This window comes from Lycium barbarum, chromosome 11 (assembly GCF_019175385.1).
Source record: "Lycium barbarum isolate Lr01 chromosome 11, ASM1917538v2, whole genome shotgun sequence".
In the NCBI taxonomy this organism is placed as follows: Eukaryota; Viridiplantae; Streptophyta; class Magnoliopsida; order Solanales; family Solanaceae; genus Lycium; species Lycium barbarum.
Window position 1 is genome coordinate 63912626 of NC_083347.1, and position 27600 is coordinate 63940225.

At 38.2% G+C, this 27600-nt stretch overlaps 1 pseudogene; it reads left to right on the top strand.

Annotated features, from left to right (window-relative positions):
- Nucleotides 1-245: 245 nt before the first annotated feature.
- LOC132619858 (uncharacterized) lies at nucleotides 246-10543 on the top strand (annotated as a pseudogene).
- The last annotated feature ends 17057 nt before the right edge of the window (nucleotides 10544-27600 follow it).

The window sequence follows — 27600 nt, forward strand, 5'->3', positions numbered from 1 at the left end:
TCTATTCTTCTTGACTCTAGATTGTGCTGCAGAGCTCAAAATCCTTTTATGATCGTTCTAATTCGCTCGTTAATTCATGCCTTACAGCGATGGATTTAACGCGATCCAAAAATGGTGACCGAGCACAACTCGTGGGAGCTAACCAAAATCTTGGGGGTACGAATCCTGGTAACAGAAATAATGTTGGAAATCAAGCACCGCCTGCTCCTGCTGTTCCTGTTGCGGGTGTGCCTGAGATTGGTACGATGCAAGCTACTATTCAGATGCTAACTGCATTAGTTCCAGCTCATCAACAACATGGAGGTGTGGAACCTGATGGTGGAGGCAGAATTAAGCAGTTTCTGGACCTAAAGTCACCAGAGTTCTTCGGGACACGAGAGGTGGATGACCCCCAACACTTCTTAGATGAGACTTTCAAGGCGTTGAAGGCGATAAATGCCAATGATTCTGAAGTTGTGAGGTTTGCTTCTTATTAGTTGAAGGATGTTGCTCATGCAATGTTTGAAATGTGGGAGTCTGAGAGGGGGTTATGCTACTGCAGCTCCTACGTGGGCTGAATTTGAAGAGGCGTTCATGGAGAGGTTTTTGTCTGATGAGGAGAGATTTGCTATGGCTACGAAATTTAAAAAGCTCGAACAGGGTAACAAGTCGGTTCGCGAGTATAGTTTGGAGTTCACCCGTTTGTCAAAGTATGCTTTATACATGATTCCAATTGAAAAGCCTAAGTTGACTCATTTTGTGAAAGGCTTGGTACCACGTATCAAGTTTGCATTGCTGTTGCTATGTCACCTACTTGCACTTTCTCATCTCTGGTTGGGTTTGCTGAACAACAAGAATGTTTGAAAAATGAAGAGAGGATGGATCGAGATCAGAACAAGAAGGCTTGATCGTCGGGTGGCCTCCGTGGTAATAGCTATAAGGGATGGCAGAGTAAAGGGTATTCTGCACCTGCTCAGTCTGGCGCATATTCAAATGTCAGTCTGCTTTCTAGTGGGCAAGGTCAAAAGAATAATAACGCAAGCTAGTTCTCCCAGGGTAGTAGTCGGTCTGCTGTATGGCGGGCCAAATAGAGAATGAAATGCATCAAAAAAATAGGGGAAGGGAGTCTCTTAAGATCGTATCGGTCATCACTGTGGTATTAGGGGGCATCTTAAGAGGGAATGAAGAAAGTGGCTATGTGAGATGGCTGCCATGTCTAACTAAAGGAATGATTCGCCTGCTTCTGCATTTGCTAAAAATCCACCTGCTCGTAATGCTAACAATAATAATCAGAATGCTCGTAATAATAGTAAAGGAAAGGAAGTTACTAACACTTCTGGTGGAGGGACAACTCAACTTTATGGCCTGACTCGTAAGGAGACAGCTGAGGCTTCTGATGCTGTGGTTACAGGCATCCTTACCATCTGTTCTCATGATGCTTACTCATTGATTGATCCGTGTTCAAATTTATCCTATGTGACCCCTTAGTTTGCTATTGATTTGGGTATGAAACCCGAACCTTTGTTGGAACCCTTTGTTGTTGATACGCCTTTTGGTGTTCCTATTATTGCTTCTAGGGTATATAGAAATTGTGTTGTTGTGATTAAGGGACGTGAGACAGTGGCTGATTTGCATGAGCTTGAGATGGTGGATTTGGATGTAATTATGGGGATGGACTGGTTCTCCGCTTGTTATGCTAATGTGGATTGTCGCCATAAGCTAGTTCATTTTGCCTTTCCCGATGAGCCTGTTATTATGTGGGAGGGTGAAATTGCTAAACCAAATGGTAGATTTATTTCCTATCTTAAAGCTCATAAGATTATCACTAAGGGGTGTATTTACCATTTGGTTATTGTTACTGATACAAAAGCCCTAGTATCGAATTTGCATCTGTTCCCATAGTTAGTGATTATCCCAAAGTGTTTTCCGAAGATCTTCCTGGTATTCCTCCTGATAGAGTTGTTAATTTTGGGATTGATGTTATTCCTAACACCTAACCTATTTCTATCCCTCCTTATTATATGGCTCCAGCGGAGCTAAGGGAATTAAAGGATCAGTTAAAGGACTTGTTGGATAAGGGCTTAATCTGACTAAGTTCCTCACCTTGGGGTGCTCCAATCTTGTTTGTTAGGAAGAAGGATAGTTCCCTTAGGATGTGTGTTGACTATCACCAGCTTAATAAAGTGACCATTAAGAATAAGTATCCCTTGCCTAGGATAGATGATTTGTTTGACCAGCTTCAGGGTGCTAAGTTCTTTTCGAAGATTGACCTGAGGTCTAGATATCATCAATAGAAGATGAAGGAGGAGGATATCCCGAAAACTGCTTTCTGTACTCGTTATGGGCACTTTGAGTTTCTAGTCATGTCCTTTGGGTTGATTAATGCGCCTGCTGCATAAATGGATTTGATGAACCGTGTGTTTATGCCGTATCTAGACCGCTTCATTATTGTGTTTATTGATGACATTTTGGTGTACTCTAAGAATCGTGAGGATCATGCTAATCATTTGAGGATTACTTTGACAACACTTTAGGAGAACAAGCTTTATGCAAAATTCTCTAAGTGTGAATTCTGGCTTGAATCTGTGTCTTTCTTGGCTCATGCGGTGACTGGTGAAGACATTAAAGTAGACCCTCAAAAATTTCAGCAGTGAAGAATTGGCCTAGACCCATGATAGCATCCATGGTAGCTCAGAATTATTGAAGGACGTGGATGAAGATTTGGAAGTTCCAAGAAGACCCATGACAAGATCTCAAACGAGGAAATTGCAAGACAAGCTTAATGGGCTGCAATCAACAATTCAAAAGTGTCTTATGATGGAAGAAGAGCTCCAGCCCAATTCAGATTTTTTCCTCAAGTCTTACACTTATTTGGAGGCCCAAATTAAAGTCCAAAGTGAGATGGAATGAGGTCCAAATCAGCCCCAAAAGAAGAAGTTTCCAGCAGCCCAAAATTAGCCCAAATATTATTATTTTCTAGAATAAATATTTAATTGTTGTTTTAATCTATGTTGACTTGCATTGGTCCAAGTGTGGGTAGTCTTCTAGGTTGTTTTAATCTATGTTGACTGCCTTGGTCCAAGTGTGGGAAGTCTTCTATGCTTCTAGGGAAGATAATTCCCATTTATTTCTATTTTGACTAGCTCCTTCTTTACAACTATATAAAGGGGTGATTGTCATTCATTGTAAATCAGATTTTGAAGAATATATTTTATTGAGAGTTCTTTTGAACCTTTGTGGCATTACTTTAGGATTTATCTTTCAACCTAACTAGTTCCTAGTTCAAGGTAGTAAGATAATTTCTTCCTTGATATCTTTGATTTCTTTTTGGTATTCTTTCGAAGGCGGTTAGTTCTAAATACTAATTGTTATCTTAAGTTACTCACAAAGCGGTCAGGATCCTAATCTACTGTTTTTGATTTGTTATCTCAAGTAAAGGCGTTAGATTTCTTCCTATAAATCTATACGTTGTTACTTGGATCTTGTCAAGACTTTAGAACTAACGTTCTTGGAAATTCGTGGATTGTTCAGTCGAATTTCCCATATCTTTTATTTTCTAGTTTTTAAATTTTTTTCTATATTTGCTTCCGCACTTCTTATATTTTAATTATAAATTTGGGATCTCCCTAACCTCGTTGTTATCAAGTGGTATCAGAGCGGTTCTATCAAGATTCCGTTCTTGATAATCTTGGGGAATTCTTGAAAAAAAAAAAAGAGCAAAAAAAAAAAAAGTACTGTAGCAGTGAACAGTGACGAAAAAAAAATTAGTGTTTGCTTTCAAGAAATTTCTTCCATCTTATTTGTTTTCTAAAGATTAAGATAGAAAACAAGAAGAGGGGATCCTAGAGAAAGATAAGAAGCAATCAATTTTTTTTCTTACTCCTTTTATCTTGTTTAAAAAAAAAAAAAAGTCCTTTTGTTCGAGTCTTGTTTCAACTAAATTCTAATTCTTTCTAGGATTGGTTCTTCACTTTCTTTAGTGCCCCAAAATTCTTTATTTTACTACCAAGGGTTTGAATCTAGTGGGGTTTAATTATAAATCCATAAAGTGTTTTTCCAAAGGTTATTTGAGTGGAAAAAGGCAAGAGTGAGTGAGAACAATTGAGAAAAAAAAAAAAGCCAAACTTTGAGTGATAAACTATTGTTTTTGAGATGACTAATACAGGTAGTAGTGATGATGAAAGGAGGGCTCGCCAAGAAGCCGAGATCCGAGGAAGAAATGACTTCACTCTACAAGCTATGCACCAACAATTCGAAAGATGGACCTTGCAATTTCAAGAGATCAAGGATGCCATTGCTGAACAAAATGAGACAATAGCTGAACTTAGGAGGGGAGGTCAACATGTTGTACAACCACAAAATAATCCTAGGCCTCAAAATAGAAGAAATATGCCCCATGGCCCCATTGTAAATCAAGAAAACCCTATAGATGATTTTGTTGATGATCTTGATGTAAATCTAGATAGGGTAGGGAGAGATAGGAGGGGACAACGAGGAAGAGTGGAAGATGATAACATCAATAGCATAAAGATGAAGATGCCAACTTTCAACGGCACAAGAGATCCAGACTTGTACCTTGATTGGGAGCGGAAAGTTGAAGCCATTTTTTATTGTCACAACTATTCTGAAGCTAAGAAGGTTTAACTTGCCGTTGTTGAATTTTCTGACTATGCTTCTATTTGGTGGAAAAAGCTTACAAGGGATAGACAACAAGATGGAGAACCACCCATTGCTACTTGGGCTGAGATGAAGAGAGTCATGAAGAAGACGTGCCTTCCCACTTTCAAAGAGACCTACAAATGCGTCTTCGAAGATTGGAGCAGGGAACCATGACTGTTGATGAATACTTCAAAGCTATGGATATGGCTATGATCCAAGCTAATTGTTTAGAAGATGAAGGCCCCACTATGGCTAGATTTCTTAATGGTTTAAATAAAGAAATAGCTGATGTAGTAGAGATACAACAATATGTAACTTTAGATGAGTTAGTGGATATGGCTGTAAAATTAGAAAAGCAAATTAAAAGAAAGCAGCAAGCTAGCTCATAGAGGAGTCAGCCAAACACCAATTCAAAGAAGCCATGGCCGAAACAAGATGTGACTTCTAGGCCTCAAGAAGGCAAGGGGAAGGCCAAAGTAGATGAAAAGGAAGGAGGTAAAACTTTTAATCCTAAATCACCAAAACCTTCTAGTTCTATTCAATGTTACAAATGTCATGGAAGAGGGCATATGATGCATGAATGTCCAAATAGAAGAAATATTCTCATGAAAGAATATGGAGAGTATGAGAGTGAAAAAAGTGAGGTAGAGGAAGAAGAGGGAGGTGTGAGTGAAGATGATGTAGAGTTGCCTAATAGTGGTTTTATTGGGGTAGCTAGGAATATTCTTGATGGAGAAAATGAGAGTAAAAAAAGTGAGAAAGAGGAAGAAGAGGGAGGTGTGAGTGAAGATGATGTAGAACTTCCTTTTAATGATAGTTTGGTTGCAGTAGTTAGGAGGATTATGGCTATCAATTTGGGAGTCAATAGTGAAGAACAAAGGGAAAATATATTCCATACTAGGTGTGGGATAAGGGGGAGAACTTGTTCTATGATTATTGACAGTGGTAGTTGTGCTAATGTAGTGAGTTCACACTTGGTAGATACGTTAGGGCTTGCATGCATGAAACACCCTAAGCCCTATAGACTCCAATGGTTGAATGATAGTGGTGAACTGAAAGTCAACAAACAATGTATGATTTCATTCAATGTTAGCAGGTATGAGGATGATACTCTTTGTGATGTCATTCCTATGCAAGCTTGTCATATCTTGCTTGGTCGTCCATGGTAGTTCGATAGGAATACTTTTCATGATGGAAGGAAGAACAGATATTCACTTGAGCTTAATGGCAAGAAGTATACTCTTGCACCTTTAACACCTTCTCAGGTGTTTGAAGATCAAAAGAGATTGAGGGAATCAATGGGAAAACAAAGGGGACAGAAAAAAGGTGAGCTTGAGGGAAAAGAAATGAAAGATGGCCAAGAGAGAGAGAAAGAGGGCAGCAACTTAAGGAAAGAGGTAAAAGAGGGTTTGAGTGGAAAAAAAAAAGTTTAGGTGAGAGGAAAGAGGCTAAGGGAAAGAAAAAAGAGAGTCTCTATATAAAAGCGAAAGAGTGTTTGAATGCAAGAAAAGAGGGACAGCCCATAATACTACTTACTTACAAAGAAGTCTTGATTAATTATGAGCTACTAACTTCTTCTTTGCCAAGTAGTGTTTTTTCTCTTTTGCAGGACTTTGATGATATCTTTCCTGAAGATATTCCCAAAGGTCTTCCACCTTTGCGTGGAATTGAACACCAAATTGACTTTGTGCCTGGTGCACAGATTCCAAATAGGCCTGCATATAGGAGTAATCCTGAAGAGACAAAGGAGTTGCAAAGGCAGGTTGAAGAGTTGCTTAAAAAAGGGTTTGTGCGAGAGAGCTTGAGTCCTTGCTCAGTTCCTGTTCTATTGGTGCCCAAAAAAGATGGATCTTGGAGGATGTGCGTGGATTGTCGGGCTATCAACAAGATTACGGTAAAGTATCGTCATCCTATTCCTCGTCTTGATGACATGTTGGATCAATTGCATGGGTCCAAAATCTTTTCTAAAATTGATCTAAAAAGTGGTTACCATCAGATTCGAATGAATCCTGGAGATGAATGGAAAACTGCTTTTAAGACCAAATATGGGCTTTATGAGTGGTTAGTTATGCCTTTTGGCTTGACTAATGCACCCAGCACGTTCATGAGATTGATGAATCATGTTTTTAAGGATTTTCATGGAAAGTTTGTGGTGGTTTATTTTGATGATATCTTGATCTTTTCTAAAACTCTAGATGAGCATCTAGAACACCTAAAACAAGTTTTTGAAGTTCTTAGAAAACAACAATTGTTTGCTAATCTCAAAAAGTGTTCCTTTTGTGTGGATCGTGTGGTATTCTTGGGTTTTGTGGTCAGTTCTAAGGGAGTTGAGGTTGATGAAGAGAAAATCAAGGCAATTAGAGAGTGGCCTAAACCTAAGAGTGTAACTGAGGTTAGAAGTTTTCATGGGCTTGCTAGTTTTTATAGGAGATTTGTTAGAGATTTTAGCACCATTGCTGCTCCTCTAACTGAAGTTATCAAGAAAGATAAGGGTTTTACATGGGGGAAAGACAAGATGATGCTTTTAACTTGTTGAAAGAAAAATTATGTTTTGCTCCTCTTTTGCTACCTAATTTTTCTAAGTCTTTTGAGGTTGAATGTGATGCTTCTGGAAAAGGAATAGGTGCTGTTTTAATGCAGGAGTCCAAGCCTATTGCATACTTTAGTGAAAAGTTGAGTGGAGCTACATTGAACTACTCAACTTATGACAAAGAGCTCTATGCTTTGGTAAAGGCTTTAGCTACTTGGCAGCATTATTTGTGGCCTAGAGAGTTTGTGGTTAAGACTGATCATGAATCCTTGAGATATTTGAAGAGCCAAGGTAAGCTTAATCGTAGGCATGCAAAATGGGTTGAATTTATTGAAACTTTCCCATATGTGATTGCTTACAAGCAAGGAAAGGAGAATGTGGTTGCTGATGCACTGTCAAGAAGGTATGTCTTAGTCTCTACTCTTACTTCTAAGCTGATGGGTTTTGATCAAATCAAGGGCCTTTATGCTAATGATTCTGATTTTGGCAAGGTTTTTGCAGAATGTAAGTTGGGTCCTTATGAACGGTTTAATCTTCAAGATGGATTTCTTTTTAAGGAAAATAAATTGTGTATCCCTAATTGCTCTTTGCGTGAATTGTTTGTTAGGGAAGCACATTGTGGTGGACTCATGGGACACTTCGGAGTGCCCAAAACATTGGATATACTTGCTGAACATTTCTTTTGGCCAGGCATGCGAAAGGATGTTGAGAAAGTGTGCTCTCAATGTCTTGAATGTAAACAAGCCAAATCGAAAGTGTTACCACATGGTCTTTATACTCCTTTACCTGTTCCCACTTCCCCTTGGCTTGATATTTCCATGGATTTTGTGTTAGGTTTGCCTAGAACTAAGCATGGTAAGGACAGTATATTTGTGGTGGTAGATAGATTTTCAAAAATGGCTCGCTTTATTCCATGTTTGAAGACTAATGATGCATCACATGTGGCTGATCTGTTTGTAAAAGAAGTGGTTAAATTACATGGTATACCTAAAACTATTATTAGTGATAGGGATGCTAAGTTTTTAAGTCACTTTTGGAGAGTTCTTTGGGGAAAGTTGGGAACTAAACTACTATTTTCTACGTCTTGTCACCCGCAAACTGACGGGCAAACAGAAGTAGTTAATAGGACTTTAGGGAATATGTTGAGGGCTGTTCTAAAAGGAAAATTAACATTTTGGGAAGAACATTTGTCCATGGTAGAGTTTGCCTATAATAGAACTGTCCATTCTTCTACAGGTAAGTCTCCTTTTGAAGTTGTTTATGGCTTTAATCCCCTCACCCCCCTTGATTTGCTGCCTTTGCCTACTGATAATATTGTTAATCTTGATGGTAGGAAGAAGGCTGAAATGATGAAGAAGATTCATGAACAAACAAAGCTTGCAATTGAGCGGAAGAATGAGCAGACTGCCTTAAGGAGAAATAAGGGGCGAAAATCTGTTATTTTTAAGCCCGGGGATCAAGTATGGGTGCATTTCAGGAAGGAAAGGTTTCCTGCCAAAAGATGATCCAAACTAGACCCAAGAGGAGATGGTCCATTTGAAGTCCTTGAAAGGATTGGAGACAATGCTTACAAACTTGATCTTCCTAGTGAGTATCAAGTTAGTGCTACTTTCAATGTTTCTGATCTTTCCTTATTTGATGCAGGTTTAAATTTGAGGACGAATTCATCTCAAGAAAAGGGGAATGATAGCATCCATGGTAGCTCAGAATTATTGAAGGACGTGGATGAAGATTTGGAAGTTCCAAGAAGACCCATGACAAGATCTCAAACGAGGAAATTGCAAGACAAGCTTAATGGGTTGCAATCAACAATTCAAAAGTGTCTTATGATGGAAGAAGAGCTCCAGCCCAATTCAGATTTTTTCCTCAAGTCTTACACTTATTTGGAGGCCCAAATTAAAGTCCAAAGTGAGATGGAATGAGGTCCAAATCAGCCCCAAAAGAAGAAGTTTCCAGCAGCCCAAAATTAGCCCAAATATTATTATTTTCTAGAATAAATATTTAATTGTTGTTTTAATCTATGTTGACTTGCATTGGTCCAAGTGTGGTAGTCTTCTAGGTTGTTTTAATCTATGTTGACTGCCTTGGTCCAAGTGTGGGAAGTCTTCTATGCTTCTAGGGAAGATAATTCCCATTTATTTCTATTTTGACTAGCTCCTTCTTTACAACTATATAAAGGGGTGATTGTCATTCATTGTAAATCAGATTTTGAAGAATATATTTTATTGAGAGTTCTTTTGAACCTTTGTGGCATTACTTTAGGATTTATCTTTCAACCTAACTAGTTCCTAGTTCAAGGTAGTAAGATAATTTCTTCCTTGATATCTTTGATTTCTTTTTGGTATTCTTTCGAAGGCGGTTAGTTCTAAATACTAATTGTTATCTTAAGTTACTCACAAAGCGGTCAGGATCCTAATCTACTGTTTTTGATTTGTTATCTCAAGTAAAGGCGTTAGATTTCTTCCTATAAATCTATACGTTGTTACTTGGATCTTGTCAAGACTTTAGAACTAACGTTCTTGGAAATTCGTGGATTGTTCCTTCGAATTTCCCATATCTTTTATTTTCTAGTTTTTAAATTCTTTTCTATATTTGCTTCCGCACTTCTTATATTTTAATTATAAATTTGGGATCTCCCTAACCTCGTTGTTATCAACCCACTAGTGCGACTGAAATTCGTAGCTTCTTGGGTTTTTCAAATTATTACCGAAAGTTCTATTGACTAAATTGACACAGAAGACTGCTAAGTTTCAGTTGTCCGAAGCTTGTGAAAAGAGTTTCCAAGAGCTTACGACAAGGTTGACTTTGGCTCCTATTTTGAGTTTACCTTCTGGGTCTGGTGGATATGTGGTGTATTGTGATGCTTCCAGAATTGGTTTAGGTTGTGTATTAATGCTGAACGGTAAGGTGATTGCTTATGCTTCACGAACGTTGAAAAAGCATGAGAAGAATTACCCTACTCATGACTTGGAGTTGGCTGCCGTGGTTTTTCCCTCGAAAATTTGGTGTCATTATTTGTATGGTGAGCATTGCGATGTTTTTACTGACCATAAAAGCTTGCAACATATCTTTAAGCAGCGCGAGTTAAATCTCAGACAGAGAAGGTGGTTGGAGTTGGTAAAAGATTATGACTTGAACATTTTGTATCATCCTGGTAAGGTTAATGTGGTTGCATATGCTTTGAGTAGAAAATCTATGGGCACGTTGGCTTATTTGAGTGCACATGATATGCCCATGGGGAAGGAAATTCGAAGACTTACTAGTATTAGGGTTAGACATGATGAAACTAAAGATGAGGAGTTAGTGCATCACGATCTGACATTGTGGAAAGGATTAAATCCAAGCAATATGATGATGAGCTTCTGGCAAAGCTAAGAGATGGAGTGGAAAGAGGTTTACACTTCCTTTACTGTTGGGACTGGCGATAGTGTTTTGTGTTTGCAAGGAAGATTGTGTGTTCCCGATGTTTAGGGTCTTCGACAAGAATTAATGATGGAAGATCATAGTTCAAAATATTCAGTTCATTCGGGATCCACCAAGATGTATAAGGATTAGAGACAACAGTATTGGTGGAAGAGCATGAAGGTTGATATTTCTAACTTTGTGGCTAAGTGTTTGAACTGTCAACAGGTGAAGGCTGAACATCAAAGGCCTGGAGGCCTGGCACAGAATATCGAGATTCTGCAGTGGAAGTGGGAGAAGATCAGTATGGATTTCGTTGTGGGTCTTCCCCGGACAAAAGCCAAGTTTGATTCGATCTGGGTGATAGTGGATAGACTCATGAAGTCTGCCCATTTTCTCCCTGTAAAGACGTCCTATACCGCGGCGAAGTACACCGAGCTATACCTAAAAGAGATAGTTAGATTGCATGGGATTCTGACATCCATCATATCTGATAGAGGTATGCAATTCACTGCTCATTTTTTGACATCCTTTCAGGAAGGTTTGGGAACTAGAGTGAAATTGAGCACTGCCTTTCATCCTCAAACTGACGGGCAGGCAGAGAGAACTATTCACACTCTGGAAGATATGCTGCGAGCTTGTGCTATAGATTTCGGAGGAATTTGGGATGAACATTTACCTCTTGTGGAGTTCAGGTACAACAACAGTTACCAAGCGAGTATTCAAATGGCTCCCTATGAGGCTCTTTATGGGAGGCATTATCGGTCTCCAATTGGTTGGTTTGAACCAACTAAAGTTGAATTGTTGGGTCCGGATTCAGTTCATGAAGCAATTAAGAAGGTTAATCTTATTGTGCAACGACTCAAGACAGCTCAGAGTAGACAGAAGTCCTATACGGGATATGAGGTGGCGTGACCTAGAGTTTTCTGTTAGTGACAAGGTGTTCTTGAAAGTGGCACCGATGAAGGGAGTAATGCGGTTTGGTAAGAAGGGGAAACTTAATCATCGTTTCATTGGCCGTTACGAGATTGTTAGGAAAATTGGGACGGTGGCCTATGAGTTGAAGTTGCCATCCGATATGGCCATGGTGCATCCGGTGTTTCACATTTCGATGTTAAGGTTGTACAAACCTGATCCTTCCCATGTGTTGAACCCTGAAGATATTGAAATTAATGAAGGGTTAACCTATGAAGAAAAATCGGTTCATATTCTAGATCGTCAAGTTAAAAGGTTGAGGACGGAGGATGTGGCGCCGATCAAGGTGTTGTGGCGAAACCATAATAATGAGGAAGCTACTTGAGAAGCAGAGGAGGTCCTGAAGAAGAGATATCCTCACTTGTTCCCTATGGCATGTATAAGCTAGCTTTTTCAATTATTCATAGATGAATCGTTGTGTGTGTTCGAACCAACTTGTGGTTTAGATCCTGTTTGGATGGGCTTAAAAAAGCAGCTTATAAGTTGTTTTCAGCTTATAAGCTACTTTAGATAAGCTAAGCCAAACAGGCCCAATTATTTTTTTAGGCTTATTTTAAGCACAAAATGGCTTTAAGCTGGCTAGCCAAACACTCAAAAAAGTTGAAAACAACTTATAAGCCAATCCAAACAGGCTCTTAGTGAATTCTCTCTGGACTATGTTTCTCATTCGAGGACGAATGATCTTAAGGGGGGGATAATGTGACACTCCGTAAATCCGAGTTAAGTGTGAAAGTGTCTTGGAGGATTAGGCTTCACTTTTTTTGGGTAGTGTAAAATACGTCCAAGAATACGGCCCGTATTTTGAAATACGGTCCGTATTCCTTGAGCGTATCGCACCACCTTCCTGGGTTGCTCACTGTTTCTGTTATCATAAAATACGGCTAGAGTTTATGGCCGTATTTTGAAATATGGTCCGTATTTTTGGGCGTATTTCACTCGTTCCCTAGACTGCTTACTGTTTTGTTCATCATTCACTACGGTCGCAGAATACGGTCCGTATTTCACCCGCCGCCAGCTGTGGATATAAATACCGGGATTCATTTAAATTTATGACTTATTCTCATTCCCAAAAACCCTAAGGATGAAAATCTTGTCTCTACGTCTCTAAACACAGAGGGTTTGCAAAGTAATCCTTCGCAAGGTGACTCAAGCTAGGGTTTTGGGTGCTCTTCATTGTAAAAGTAAATTGTTGAGTTAGTAAGGCTTAATTAAGGTATGTTTCTCTTTTAAAAACCTTATTATGGATGATGTATGTCTTCTTCTCAAAGGTTCTCACAAAACCCTAATTCATGTTTTGATTGTGGTTGGTATGCGTGAGGGGGAAAGCCCACATTAAGGATTGATTGTATTATCCTCTATATATGTACATGAAATCATAATCGTTTTCCTCTATAAGAGATGGTCATTAATGATGGTTAATTGTTGGTACTGGACCAGGAGGTCACGGGTTCGAGCTGTGGAAACAGCCTCTTGCAGGAATGCAAGGTAAGGCTGCGTACAATAGACCCTTATGGTCTGGCCCTTCCTCGGACCCCGCGCATAGCGGGAGCTTAGTGTACCAAGCTGCCATTTTTTTTAATTATTGGTACTGATGTTTTGTAATGAAATATGACAATGGAATTGTGTTTAAAAAAGTGGAAACATTTTCAAGATTATCTATGAAATTATGTATATTTGCAATGGCATAATGAACCTTAATGTTAATTGTTGATGTGACTACCTTGTGGTGAATTGTGATTCGACTTCTATGCTATGAACTATGTTGTTGTGTTTGGCCTAGCTACTCGGGAGGAAGGGTAGTCACTATGGATCCTAGTGTGGTAATTGCCTAGCCATTCGGGAGGAAGAGTGACCACTACCGGGTTCGCTACCCGAATTGCGGTTTATGCCTAGCTATTCGGTAGGAAGGATAGCCACCGAGAATTACATATTCCGGTGCAGTGTGTTATAACTAGGGAACCTCTACGGTCATCCCTTCGATGTGCTTGATTCTTGGGGCCTGTATAGACATTTGTGATATTCTTACTTTCTCATGGAAACGTTGTTGTTAATTATGATCAATTGAGGGGCATATTTGAAGTTGTACCTTGACAAGAGGCTTCATAATCGGTTTTAATAATTGTTATTGAGATACACAAACTGAATAACTTTACATTGGTTTCACATGATTTTCAAGACTGATTTTTTTTATGTATTATTGTACTCTATTTTCTTATTACTTATTGTCCCCGAGGCACTTACTGAGTACGAAGTACTCAGACATACCATTGTTGTTTTTGATGGTATGTTAGGTAATAGAGAGGAGCAGGTTCTTAATACTCTGGGCATTTAAGAAGGACTTGCTGTTACTGCTGATTTGGTGAGCCCACACATTCATTCGTGGGTCACCCTATTTATTTGTTTATTCATTATATTAGATTTCCGGGATGAGTCCCGATGAGTCAAACTATTATTACTTTATCTTAGAAGCTCCATAGTATACATTCTTGTTGGTAGTTGTTGAGTCATTGATTAACTCTTGGGTACGTTATTATGTTTGACTAAGTATTTGATTAATAAAGACTTTTGCTGATTTAATTCGTACATTCATTATTTGTTTACATTTATTTTATAAACTGTTGGCGGCGAATATTGAACCTGGCGGGTTCAAGTATTGTTATTGCATCTTTAGGGTTCTTCCGATGTTGTTTATGACGTCGGATGCCGGTCACGTCTAGGGTGGGTTTTGGGGCGTGACACACGTAAACCAACAAAGTACAAGTCAACACGAATCCATATCCACGGTACAAATCATCACCTATGTTATAGCACCTAATCCCATCTATGACAAGTCTTAGTATAATCAATCTGAACCAGTACATCACAATCATATCACAACAAGTCACCACCTATGTTATAGCATCTAAGCCCAACAGTGCCATGTCTCAGTATAATCATTCTGAGCCAGTATATCACAATCATATCACAACATATCACAGGATTCCAAGGTTACAATGCAATGCAATAATGTATGTATGATGAATGCAATGCATATGCACCGTGATACAATAACGGATACGCGGAAGCAACAAATTAACAAGGAAAGTAAAGGATAGATAGATTGACACAAGAAAATGGAATTAAAAGCAACCTAAAGGTGTATCAAACCTAAAGACCTCAATTAATTAACATAAACAAGCACCAACCTCTTAGGATGACCTCAAGGGAATTGAATTCCCAAGCAACCAATCCTCTCACAATCAAAGATTCAACAAGAGCCATCCATGGCCTCTCTACAAGTTTCTCTCTCTAGAGACAACTCTCAAAACCACTCATCTATTTTCATAATTCATCCAAATGTCAAAAGTCCCCTAATGAAATGAAAGACAATGTATTTATACTAACTAACTAATAGAAGACACTACATTATTACAATTATACCCTTAATGAAGTAAGGGCCTTGTTTCGATGTCTTCCATGGAAGTGAAACTTGAAAAGGCTTGCATTTAAGTGCTAGCTCCTTTTGCATGCTATCTTCCATATCTTGAATGTGACATTCTTGAAGCCTTCCATCCAAGCTATCTCCCATATCTTGAAGGCCATCCTATGTGGACCTCCCATGATCTTCAAAGACTCCATCTTCATGAAGCTCGATGGAGTTAGTCTTGTATCATTCTCCCCTTCTTGAAAAGGATTCGTCCTCGAATCTAAACCTTGCAAAACCATAAGGGAGACAAACAAAAACATACTCCTCAAGGATTGAGGGTTAGCACACAATGCAATAATCACATATTCATGCCAAGGATGAACAAACTTGTGGTACAACCACACATCTATGACAATCATGACTAACATTTGCACACATGAGGTATCAAGCAGTTGATTCCTCCAAGGTTCATGACATAAGGGAGTAATAAAACCAATGGATTCAAAATACGAAGTATGTAATTCGACATTGGTTCTATTTGACATGTAGCATAATTGATAACAAGGTTAGGGAGATCCCAAATTTATAATTAAAATATAAGAAGTGCGGAAGCAAATATAGAAAAGAATCTAAAAACTAGAAAATAAAAGATATGTGAAATTCGAAGGAACAATCCACGAATTTCCAAGAACGTTAGTTCTAAAGTCTTGACAAGATCCAAGTAACAACGTATAGATTTATAGGAAGAAATCTAACGCCTTTACTTGAGATAACAAATCAAAAACAGTAGATTCGGATCCCGACCGCTTTATGAGTAACTTAGGACAACAATTAGTATTTAGAACTAATCGCCTTCGAAAGAATACCAAAAAGAAATCAAAGATATCAAAGAAGAAATTATCTTACTACCTTAAACTAAGAACTAGTTAGGTTGAAAGATAAATCCTAAAGTAATGTCACAAAGGTTCAAAAGAACTCTCAATATAATATATTATTCAAAATCTGATTTACAATGGATGACAATCACCCCTATATATAGTTGTAAAGGAAGGAACTAGTCCAAATAGAAATAAATGGGAATTATCTTCCCTAGAAACATAGAAGACTTCCCACACTAGGACCAATGTAGTCAACATAGATTAAAACAACCTAGAAGACTACCCACACTTGGACCAATGCAAGTCAACATAGATTAAAACAACAATTAATTATTTATTCTAGAAACTAATTTGGGCCAATTTGGGCTGCTGGAAACTTCTTCTTTTGGGGCTGATTTGGGCCTCATTTCATCTCACTTTGGACTTTAATTTGGGCCTCCAAATAAGTGTAAGACTTGAGGAAAAAATCTGAATTGGGCTGGAGCTCTTCTTCCATCACAAGACACTTTTGAATTGTTGATTGCAGCCCATTAAGCTTGTCTTGCAATTTCCTCGTTTGAGATCTTGTCATGGGTCTTCCTTGGAACTTCCATATCTTCATCCACGTCCTTCAATAATTCTGAGCTACCATGGATGTTATCATTCTCCCCCTCTTAAAGAAGATTCGTCTCGAATCTTGGTGGTGACCTTATTTTCTATTTAATGCATTTGAGCCTTCATGGTTGCTATCATTCTTCCTCTCTTAAAGATTATTCTCGTCCTTGAATCTTGATATTTTCCTGCAACCAACATGATAATCACAATAAGTAGAAAAACACAACAACCACTTGGTATGAGTAACACAAGGTAGTGACCATGCAACCATTTAATCCACTTATTATTTTTATGCACAAACACTCCTTTTAAAAGTCCAAGTATAACATCAGCTAACAGGAAAATGTAATCACCAACACAAGCACAAAAAGCACAATTCATAAGCTCTTTAAATTGCAGAGGGTCATTAGCTAGACCAAAAGCGTATGAATACAAGGAAAACATACCATATTTGCTCTTGCTAAATAATTTAACCTCACCATTAGATATACCATAATCAAGATATGGACCAAAAGTAATTTCCTCAAGAAGTGGCTTGGAATAAACCTGCAAAAAAGGATCGACGAAACAAGATAAAGATATTGTGAAATTAGCAATACTTATCCTTTTCCACACTTGAGTGACTATATCCTGCATTTAGCTCAACTTCCTTAATATGTAAGACACCAAAAGCTTCATGTGTCTCATTATCTTCATTGGGAATTTCACCATCTTTTCTTCCTTCATTGGTATCCCAAAGTGGACAAAAATAAACTGCAAACTTATCTTTATTATCATCCCACAATGGGTTATCACACAATTTAAAACCTTGACTAATGAGATTAGTCATATCCCCTTCCATTGCTACAACTAAAAGATTACTAGCATAGTGCACATTAGACATGAATGAGTTCTCATCAACAACTGCATCACTAGAGTCAAATAAAGAATGACCTAAACAAGGAGAATAACTCTCATCCATAGGTGATGAAACAACAGATTCAAAAATTGAATTATCACAACTCTTACCTACAATTCCTTCACATTCAATGGCTTTTAAAGCACATAAAGTATTAGGTTTAGCCATTTTACCACAAGTTGCTTCCTTAAAGGATCCTCTACCTTGGTCTACATGTGATGTAGCACTTGAAAATTTTGCGGAATCTTCTTGGCAACATAAGGTCTTTATCTCTTTTCTTTGCTGTTCTAAAGACCGCATGGGCGCTTGTTCCGAAACCTGCAATGTAGATTCAAAAACACTAGAAAGACAAAGAGTAAGGAGGTTAGAAGATAAACAAGAACCATTCTCACTTAAGCTCTCTTTTGATTCTCTCAATTCTTGTAACAAAACACTTTTTGTTCTAACATCTCTGCCTTTACTCTCATTCTTTTCACTCTTGCTTTTGTTTTTATCTCCATTCTTTTCTTGTGACAACTCACTCGCTTTTCTCAACTGAAACTTTCCTTTTTCCTCTCTTGAGTTACCATTTTGCACTCCCTTACTCCACCCAATTTTGTATCTCTCTTCCTTATAATTTTCTTTTTCACTCAGTTCTTTTATTCTCTCATCTTCTCTTTTTTCTGGAGGTTTAGGAACTTCTGTTAGTGTAAGAGAAGTTACACATGATGAAGAGTCACTCTTTTGTTCACAACTTGACTCCTCCTCTTGGAAGATTACATACTTAACCATCTTATTGGAACGAATAGGACTTTTGGAGTTAGCTTCATCTTGGGACAGTGTTATAGAATGAATGCGCCTCAATTCCTCCTTTAAATGACTCCACGTCAAAAGTAGCCGATTAAATTTCACCCAATGAGGATTACGATAATCATCGACTATCTTCCATAATTTCAAGGACAATGCCCTTGTGGCAAACTCCAATTTTTCCATCTCCCAAAAATTGTTACAAGCAAATATATGCTCCATATAGTATTCCCATTGTAGGTAAGTTTCTTTACTAGCACACATGCACAATCTTGGTAGTACCACATGATTACTGCCGCACTTGGCCAATCCTTCATAATCATAGATTCTTGTAATTGTGAAAGACATAGTTATTTTAAAGAAAATGTATCACTCAGTTTTTTTTTTTTTTTTTGGCTTTTTTCCTCAATTATTCTCACCCACTGCCTTTTTCCCCTCAAATAACCTTTGGGAAAACACTTTGTGGATTTATAATTAAACCCCACTAGAATCAAGCCCTTAGTAGTAAAATAAAGAATTTTAGGGCACTAAAAAAAATGAAGAACCAATCCTAGAAAGAATTAGAATTTAGTTGAAACAAGACTCGAACAAAAAGGACTTTTTTTTTTAACAAGCTAAAAGGAGTAAGAAAAAAATTGATTGCTTCTTAGCTTTAAAGATCTAGGATCCCCTCTTCTTGTTTTCTATCTTAATCTTTAGAAAACAAATAAATGGAAGAAATTTCTTGAAGAGCAAACACTAAACTTTTTTTTTTCTTTTTTTTTTGTCACTGTTCACTGCTACAGTACTTTTTAATTTATTTTTTTTTTGCTCTTTTTTTTTTTTCAAGAAATCCCCAAGATTATCAAGAACGGAATCTTGATAGAACCGCTCTGATACCACTTGATAACAACAAGGTTAGGGAGATCCCAAATTTATAATTAAAATATAAGAAGTGCGGAAGCAAATATAGAAAAGAATCTAAAAACTAGAAAATAAAAGATATGTGAAATTCGAAGGAACAATCCACGAATTTCCAAGAACGTTAGTTCTAAAGTCTTGACAAGATCCAAGTAACAACGTATAGATTTATAGGAAGAAATCTAACGCCCTTACTTGAGATAACAAATCAAAAACAGTAGATTCGGATCCCGACCGCTTTATGAGTAACTTAGGACAACAATTAGTATTTAGAACTAATCGCCTTCGAAAGAATACCAAAAAGAAATCAAAGATATCAAAGAAGAAATTATCTTACTACCTTAAACTAAGAACTAGTTAGGTTGAAAGATAAATCCTAAAGTAATGTCACAAAGGTTCAAAAGAACTCTCAATATAATATATTCTTCAAAATCTGATTTACAATGGATGACAATCACCCCTATATATAGTTGTAAAGGAAGGAACTAGTCCAAATAGAAATAAATGGGAATTATCTTCCCTAGAAACATAGAAGACTTCCCACACTAGGACCAATGTAGTCAACATAGATTAAAACAACCTAGAAGACTACCCACACTTGGACCAATGCAAGTCAACATAGATTAAAACAACAATTAATTATTTATTCTAGAAACTAATTTGGGCCAATTTGGGCTACTGGAAACTTCTTCTTTTGGGCCTCATTTCATCTTACTTTGGACTTTAATTTGGGCCTCCAAATAAGTGTAAGACTTGAGGAAAAAATCTGAATTGGGCTGGAGCTCTTCTTCCATCACAAGACACTTTTGAATTGTTGATTGCAGCCCATTAAGCTTGTCTTGCCATTTCCTCGTTTGAGATCTTGTCATGGGTCTTCTTGGAACTTCCATATCTTCATCCACGTCCTTCAATAATTCTGAGCTACCATGGATGCTATCAATAATGTCCAAACAAGAACACTCTCATTTTTCAAACAAGGATTCCCCCAAGATAGTGCTCTCAAATCACACAAGGTGTCACCCGGATCAAAGGGGACGAACATCCATCTAGTATGGTCAAGAACACAATCGGCTAGATCATAAGAGCCTTCTCCCACATAAGATGCACTCCCTGTATGCTAAAGAATGTCATCATATGCAAGCAAGTAATAAAGAAAGGTATCACGTAAAATAACTTCCTCATCAATATCACTCCCCAATGTAACCCCACCATTCGGTTCAAAGACAAGATTATCCAAGGGGCTACTATGAAGTTGAACATGAAAGGAAGAATTTGCAATTTCTAGACAAGAATTACCTTCCTTTGTAACACTTTCCTTCCCCACAAATGGAGCACAATTCCTCAAAGGAAGATCTCCATCATGGGAAAGAGTATCTTCATCCCATAGTGGGTGACATATCACATTATAGTCTCCAAAGGAAACTAAACGTTAAACATTACCAAACACCCCACTAGGTTCATCACTCTCAATAGTCATGCCATCCTCAAATAAAACATTATCCTTTACAAGAGAGTAATCCATGAACAATGAGGAGTCAAAGAATGTCATTTCACTCTCAAAAGAACCAATGTCATCTTTCAATGCATTTTCGCTCACATGACTATCTACATGACACACATCACCACTACAAATTGGAGTTTTATCACGTGACACTAAAGTACGATCAAGAGACTCATTTTGACATGAAACAAACAAGGGTGAGATGTCACATCCTTTCAATTGACCAACTATATCAACATTATCACTAACTAGAGGCACGTTAAGCACATCACAAGAATCCTCAAGTAGTGAATTATCATTACAAGCAAGTTGATCAACACAAATTTCAACACTAGTTGGTAGTATGTCAAGCTCACAAGATTTTCTAACATGATTACCACATGACAGTGTACTACCATTCAAGTCACACGTGTCAACACTAGGTGGACACAAATTGATCTTACAAGAAGAGTCAACTTGGTCATCAAAAGGATCAACTAGTGTATGAGCACGCTTAGCAATTGATAATGCACTATCATTCAAATCACAAGTGTCAACACTAGGTGGACACAAATCGACCTCGCAAGAAAGATCAATTCGGTCATCAATAGGATCAACTAGTGTAGGGACACTTTCAACAATGACATTATCAAGATATGGCAAGGATTCACTAGGCTCAATGCAAGGTAAACTAACTTTCATACTCAAATTGGCATTAAGATCACTCAACAAAGTAAGAGTATTGGGAGAAATTATTTTACCTTGATTCTCATGTAAGGGATCTTCCTTGCCTTGAGACACCAAAGGGACGCTCATTTGACCACGTGAATTAATGGTCTTGTCCGCCGTTCCTCCTTTCAACCCACTTCCTTTTCAATGCCGCCCAAATCTCACTTGGGGTTTCTATAGGAGAGGGAATATGTTGAATTTGTGGCATCTCACAAGAGGGACTTTGCTTCTTCCCTTTTGACCTTTTCTCTTGGGAAGTGGTTTTGCTCCTATAACCCTTTTCATGTGGTTCGGGATAATGGCCTCTCAAGCTCTCTTTCATTGCATCCCAAGTAGTGATTGGATCTCCCCTCTTGGACGCCCAATAGTGTGCAAGCTTCTTCTCAAAAGTCCCAATAGCCAATTTCATTTTCCTTTCTTGGGAATAAGGGTAACTAGCAAAGATTTCTTCCATCATGAACTCCCATTTCACATACTCTTCTCCACTAGCTTCCATAATCAAGATAGGCCATCTCATATTGGGCTCTTGCACATATGGAAATAGAGGTTTCCTCCTTTCATCCACGACATACTTATGCCACTCTTGCTCATATGGAATCTCATGCCTTTGAAACCAAGGGCCCACCTAAACATACGTGACAAGTATCCATTGGAAGCACATCACACCAAACCTCCTCTTGTTACTCACCAAGTGAAATGAAAACCATCACTCTCTTATCAACCCAATACCCTCCCTCGTCATAATAAGGGCTTTGCCTATTCACACAAGGTAGCCTTAACTCTTCAACCGCACGAGGGGTGATGAAATTGGTGTAACAATCGTTATCAAGCACAAGGGTTCCCTCTCTCCCACAAAGGTTTACCTTGGTCTCCAAGAATCGCCTCTCCATGGAGAAGTACCTGCAAAGAACACTTAGCAAACACGTTAGTAGTAAAGAAAGCTCACCACACTCGTGTTTACACTCGTTTGTGCTCGGCTAGCACCACTCAAATGAACTCACGCACTCTTGCCCTTTAGCACTCAAATGGATTGGCCTATGTTGATTCTCGTTTGGATTCGGTTGGTTGCAAGGTGCACAATTACTACTCGAGATCGGAATGGATTCTTGTAGACTCAAGAAGAACGAGGACGACTCAATTAAAACAAACGCACTTGAGCCAAGAAATTAACAACGAAGCAAAAACGAAGAAAAGCACAAAATAATTGGCACGAAAGAAATGCGGACACAAGAACTAGCTAACACAAGTAGGAACAACTACTAAATGGCTACTAGTTGAGAGACACAAGAAAATGGAATGCAAAAATCGGGAAAATAACTAAAATTTCGGGCCCGGGTAGGTGATAACTTGAAAACACGACCGGGAAGCCCCAAGTGATCCAAGGTATCAATTTGAAATAACGGAAAATTTTAAATTTCTATACTCTTTTTTTTTTTTTTTTTTTTTTGTTCCCTACCAAAGGATTAGGGACACAATACCATCAACTAAGGATCAAGAAATTTTTGTTTTGAGAAATGGAATCAAAGAGAATTAAAGTTGAAAAACCTGAAATGCGCAACATGCTACGCCTGTGCATCACATGCGACTCGCATGTGCAACATACGAAGGCGATTTGCGTTTCGCAGATGATGCAACCAAGGTGTCCACTCTCTGTCACAGGATGCGAAACCATGTGCAACTCGCATGTTCTACATGCGATGGTTATATGCGTCTCGCATATGAGGCAGCCAAATTTCAACTTTCTGTCACAAGATGCGACACCAGGTGTGACTCGCATGTTCTACATGCGATGGTGATATGCGTCTCGCATATGAGGCAGCCAAATTTCAACTTTCTGTCACAAGATGCGACTCAACATGCGACTCGCATGTAGTGTCGCATATTGGCCAATTCGATTCTCTCTTTTTTTTTTTTTTTGCAAAAATCAGAAACTTAGACTAAGTATTTCTGACTTTTTTTTGTTTTTGTTGGACCACAAACACCTTTTCACAACTTTATTTGACAACTTTTGGATCAAATGGCCCTTTGGAGAGTCTTCTTCTTCATGAAGATTTGAAGGTCTTCAAGAACACAAGAACAATTCAAAATTCAACTAACCTCAAATCAACTCCAAATTGACTAAAATTTCGGATTTAAGTTCTCTTTAATGTAGAGAACAAAGCCCAATAGGGTTCAACCTTCAAGTTCACCTTCTTCAACAAGACCCACATTCAAGTTCTTGAAGTTTTGAAGCTCAACAATGGTGGGACACAAACCCTAACGTCAAATGGATTCGAAATTGAAGATTTAGACTCTAGAAACACTAAGAAACTCTAATCTAATACTAGATTCAACAAAATCAACAAGAAAATTCGTTTTTTTTTTGTTGAATCAAAACCCAAGATTAGATTTGGTGGAACAAATCTAAACTAAGCTTTGATACCAATTGATACAATAACGAATACGCGTAAGCAACAAATTAACAAGGAAAGTAAAGGATAGATAGATTGACACAAGAAAATGGAATTAAAAGCAACCTAAAGGTGTATCAAACCTAAAGACCTCAATTAATTAACATAAACAAGCACCAACCTCTTAGGATGACCTCAAGGGAATTGAATTCCCAAGCAACCAATCCTCTCACAATCAAAGATTCAACAAGAGCCATCCATGGCCTCTCTACAAGTTTCTCTCTCTAGAGACAACTCTCAAAATCACTCATCTATTTTCATAATTCATCCAAATGTCAAAAGCCCCCTAATGAAATGAAAGACAATGTATTTATACTAACTAACTAATAGAAGACACTACATTATTACAATTATACCCTTAATGAAGTAAGGGTCTTGTTTGGATGTCTTCCATGGAAGTGAAACTTAATACTCTGGGCATTTAAGAAGGACTTGCTGTTACTGCTAATTTGGTGATCCCACACATTCATTCGTGGGTCACCCTATTTATTTGTTTATTCATTATATTAGATTTCCGGGATGAGTCCCGATGAGTCAAACTATTATTCCTTTATCTTAGAAGCTCCATAGTATACATTCTTGTTGGTAGTTGTTGAGTCATTGATTAACTCTTGGGTACGTTATTATGTTTGACTAAGTATTTGATTAATAAAGACTTTTGCTGATTTAATTCGTACATTCATTATTTGTTTACATTTATTTTATAAACTGTTGGCGGCGAATATTGAACCTGGCGGGTTCAAGTATTGTTATTGCATCTTTAGGGTTCTTCCGATGTTGTTTATGACGTCGGATGCCGGTCACGTCTAGGGTGGGTTTTGGGGCGTGACACACGTAAACCAACAAAGTACAAGTCAACACGAATCCATATCCACGGTACAAATCATCACCTATGTTATAGCACCTAATCCCATCTGTGACAAGTCTTAGTATAATCAATCTGAACCAGTACATCACAATCATATATCACAACAAGTCACCACCTATGTTATAGCATCTAAGCCCAACGGTGCCATGTCTAAGTATAATCATTCTGAGCCAGTATATCACAATCATATCACAACATATCATAGGATTCCAAGGTTACAATGCAATGCAATAATGTATGTATGATGAATGCAATACATATGCACCGTGCACATGTACTCCGACAATGGAATATCACATCTCGGCAGCACCACCCATAGGTGTCACGACCCAACCCCGTAGGCCATGACTAGTGCCCGATCTGGGCACTCAAACGCATTCTAGTATATGGCAGAAGCCGACAAGGCTTTATTTCAAATTTAGCTAATTTTTAGAAAAATTTCGGCAGAGTTTCCTTTGTTTTACGGACTATCCCATATATCCTGCATGCAGAAAATACCAACAAAGGCCACACAGGGCCAACAACGCAACATTTAAATATATGCGGACCGGCTGCCGCGGCGAATGGGATCGCCCAAACACAACATAAGCACCCAACTGTACAGAAAGATCCCAACCCACAACATGTCCACAGACCTCTAACAAACCGACAGAATCCTATGACGGGACAGGGCCCCGCCGTACCCATGAACGAGAATATACATATATAGAAGTGACAGACTATACCAAAAGATGGCTCTGAATAAAAGAGCGCTCCAAGAATAGCAGAATGAGATCCTAAGCAGACGGATCAGCAAACCTGTCGTCGGTACCTGCGCGGCATGAAAACGCAGCCCCCGAAGAAAGGGGGTCAGTACGAAATATGTACTGAATATGTAAAGCCTGAGTTGCAGAAACAAAATCATAACTGGTGCAGAACATACAGAAAGTAAACGGAAAATCCAAAGTATCAGATACATATTTCCAAAACATGCAGAGTGTGTACAGAACATATGTCATATCAAATCCGGCCCCTGCCAAGGGACTCGGCAGACAGAACGTGGCCACCCTCCCGACGCTGGTGCCACAACACAGAAGAATCAGAATATGGGCATAACCCCGTAACATAATATGTCATATCAGATGGCCATAGTAAATCATATCACAACCAACGTACATGGCACAGCATACTCCACAAACCCATGTACGCATATACCTGCCCCCTCACATCGAGGCACGGCGAACAATGCAGGGGGATTACGCTTGACAACATATCCTGGCCCGGGCTCAGTGTGGGAAACATTGGGGCATCCACGAATAGAGTCGTGAGAAACTAATGCAAGTAAAATATCATAAATGTTTCCACAGACTCGATGAGGCATATCAAAGACAAACCGATCCGATGAAGTCGGAAGGAATCATAGTAAATGAGTTTCGAGTATCAAAACAATTTATCAGACTTAATGGAATATTTAAAACCATATTAGTTAGGTAATTAAAAGGGTAGTCGAAACATTTCTTTCAAAAATCGTTCAAAAAGGGGACTTTAGTACATTAAGGGCAAAACCGGGAATAGCGGGCCCACCTCGGAACAAGCAAGGCGGTGGGCTCAAATTACGCCCTTTAAGCTTATGGGGTCACCTATAAAGGTTCTACGGACATTCTATAGCTTTCCAAGGAGTTTAGAGAAAGTTTGCATAATTTCAGGAAAAGCATATCAAAATGGTTCAATTCTACTGAAGGAAAAACTGAGATTTTCTCTTGCGGATTCCGATGGCCAAGAAGGTCTTTTGAGGCCCGAATCCGATCATAAAACACTTAGACATGCCAAAAGAAGGATCGGGGTAGCTTTACATACCTTTCACGCTCCTTAAGCCTTTCCAAACTCACTTCCCGTTTCGTCGAAAAACTGCAATTGGTCAAGTTTACCAATCGTGAGTTATGAATACCATTATTCCAACTTGAAGCATATTTGTCTACCGAAATTTCGGCAGCACTTCCCCTATACATATAGCACCCCGAGAATTCAACTCGACTAGAAATCAACAACAACCCAAACGACAACATTAACATCAACAAAGAACATCAAAAACACAAATATCCTTCAACTAGTCATTTTTCTCACAAGTTGGCATAACCTTCATTCTAATCCAAACCTTCACTAATATCAATGATTTCACATCCATTATCACTCAAGATCATCACAATATAGATTTTGAGACATTTCATATCATTTTCCTTAAGTTATACACTTGATATACATAATATACAACTTTCCGCCAAAGTCATAATTTATGGTAAACATCAAATCTTTGGCATACAATTTCATAACAAGTTTCCAACTTCCAATTTCATCAAAGATCATCATAATTCACAACCAAACAACTTCATTTCCTTAATGTCGGAAAATCATACTAAAACGACATAAGTTTCTACATTCCAATTCAATACAAACTTATATCATTCTAACTTCATTTACATCACAAGAGATCATCACAACACAACTAACATATTAAACAAAATTAATTCATTGCCATTCTTATCTCCATACCACACGGCCAAATGCACCCATATATACCCACTTTGCAAACTTTCATATTTTTCATAATTTCTACTTATTCCTACATGCTACAACACACACATATATATATATTCCAAAGTAAAAGGAGCAAGATCTTACCTTTGTTCTTCCAACCTTTTTCACTAAACCCACTTGTTAATTTGAGGAAACAAGCTCCCTACCTTCCAAATTAGCTACACCAAGTTGTAAAGGGTACTAGAATTAGTGAAAATATCACAAAACAATAACTTTTGGATCAAAGGTTGATGGCAAGAAAATTTTCTTTCTTTTCTTTCTTGTAGCCGAAAATGGGGTGGTCTTTAGCTTCTTGATTTTTTTTTTCTCTACAAGTTGAAGATGACTTAGTCATCTCTTTTTTTAAGCCTTTCAATTAAAAACCCACTCATGGGCCTTGACCCATAAAGGGGGCCGGCCACCCCCTCCAATTGGGCCTTAATTTTCTTTTTTTTTTTTTGCTCTTTCTAGCCCAATTAATTATGGCCCTATTTGTAATTCCCGAAACTAATT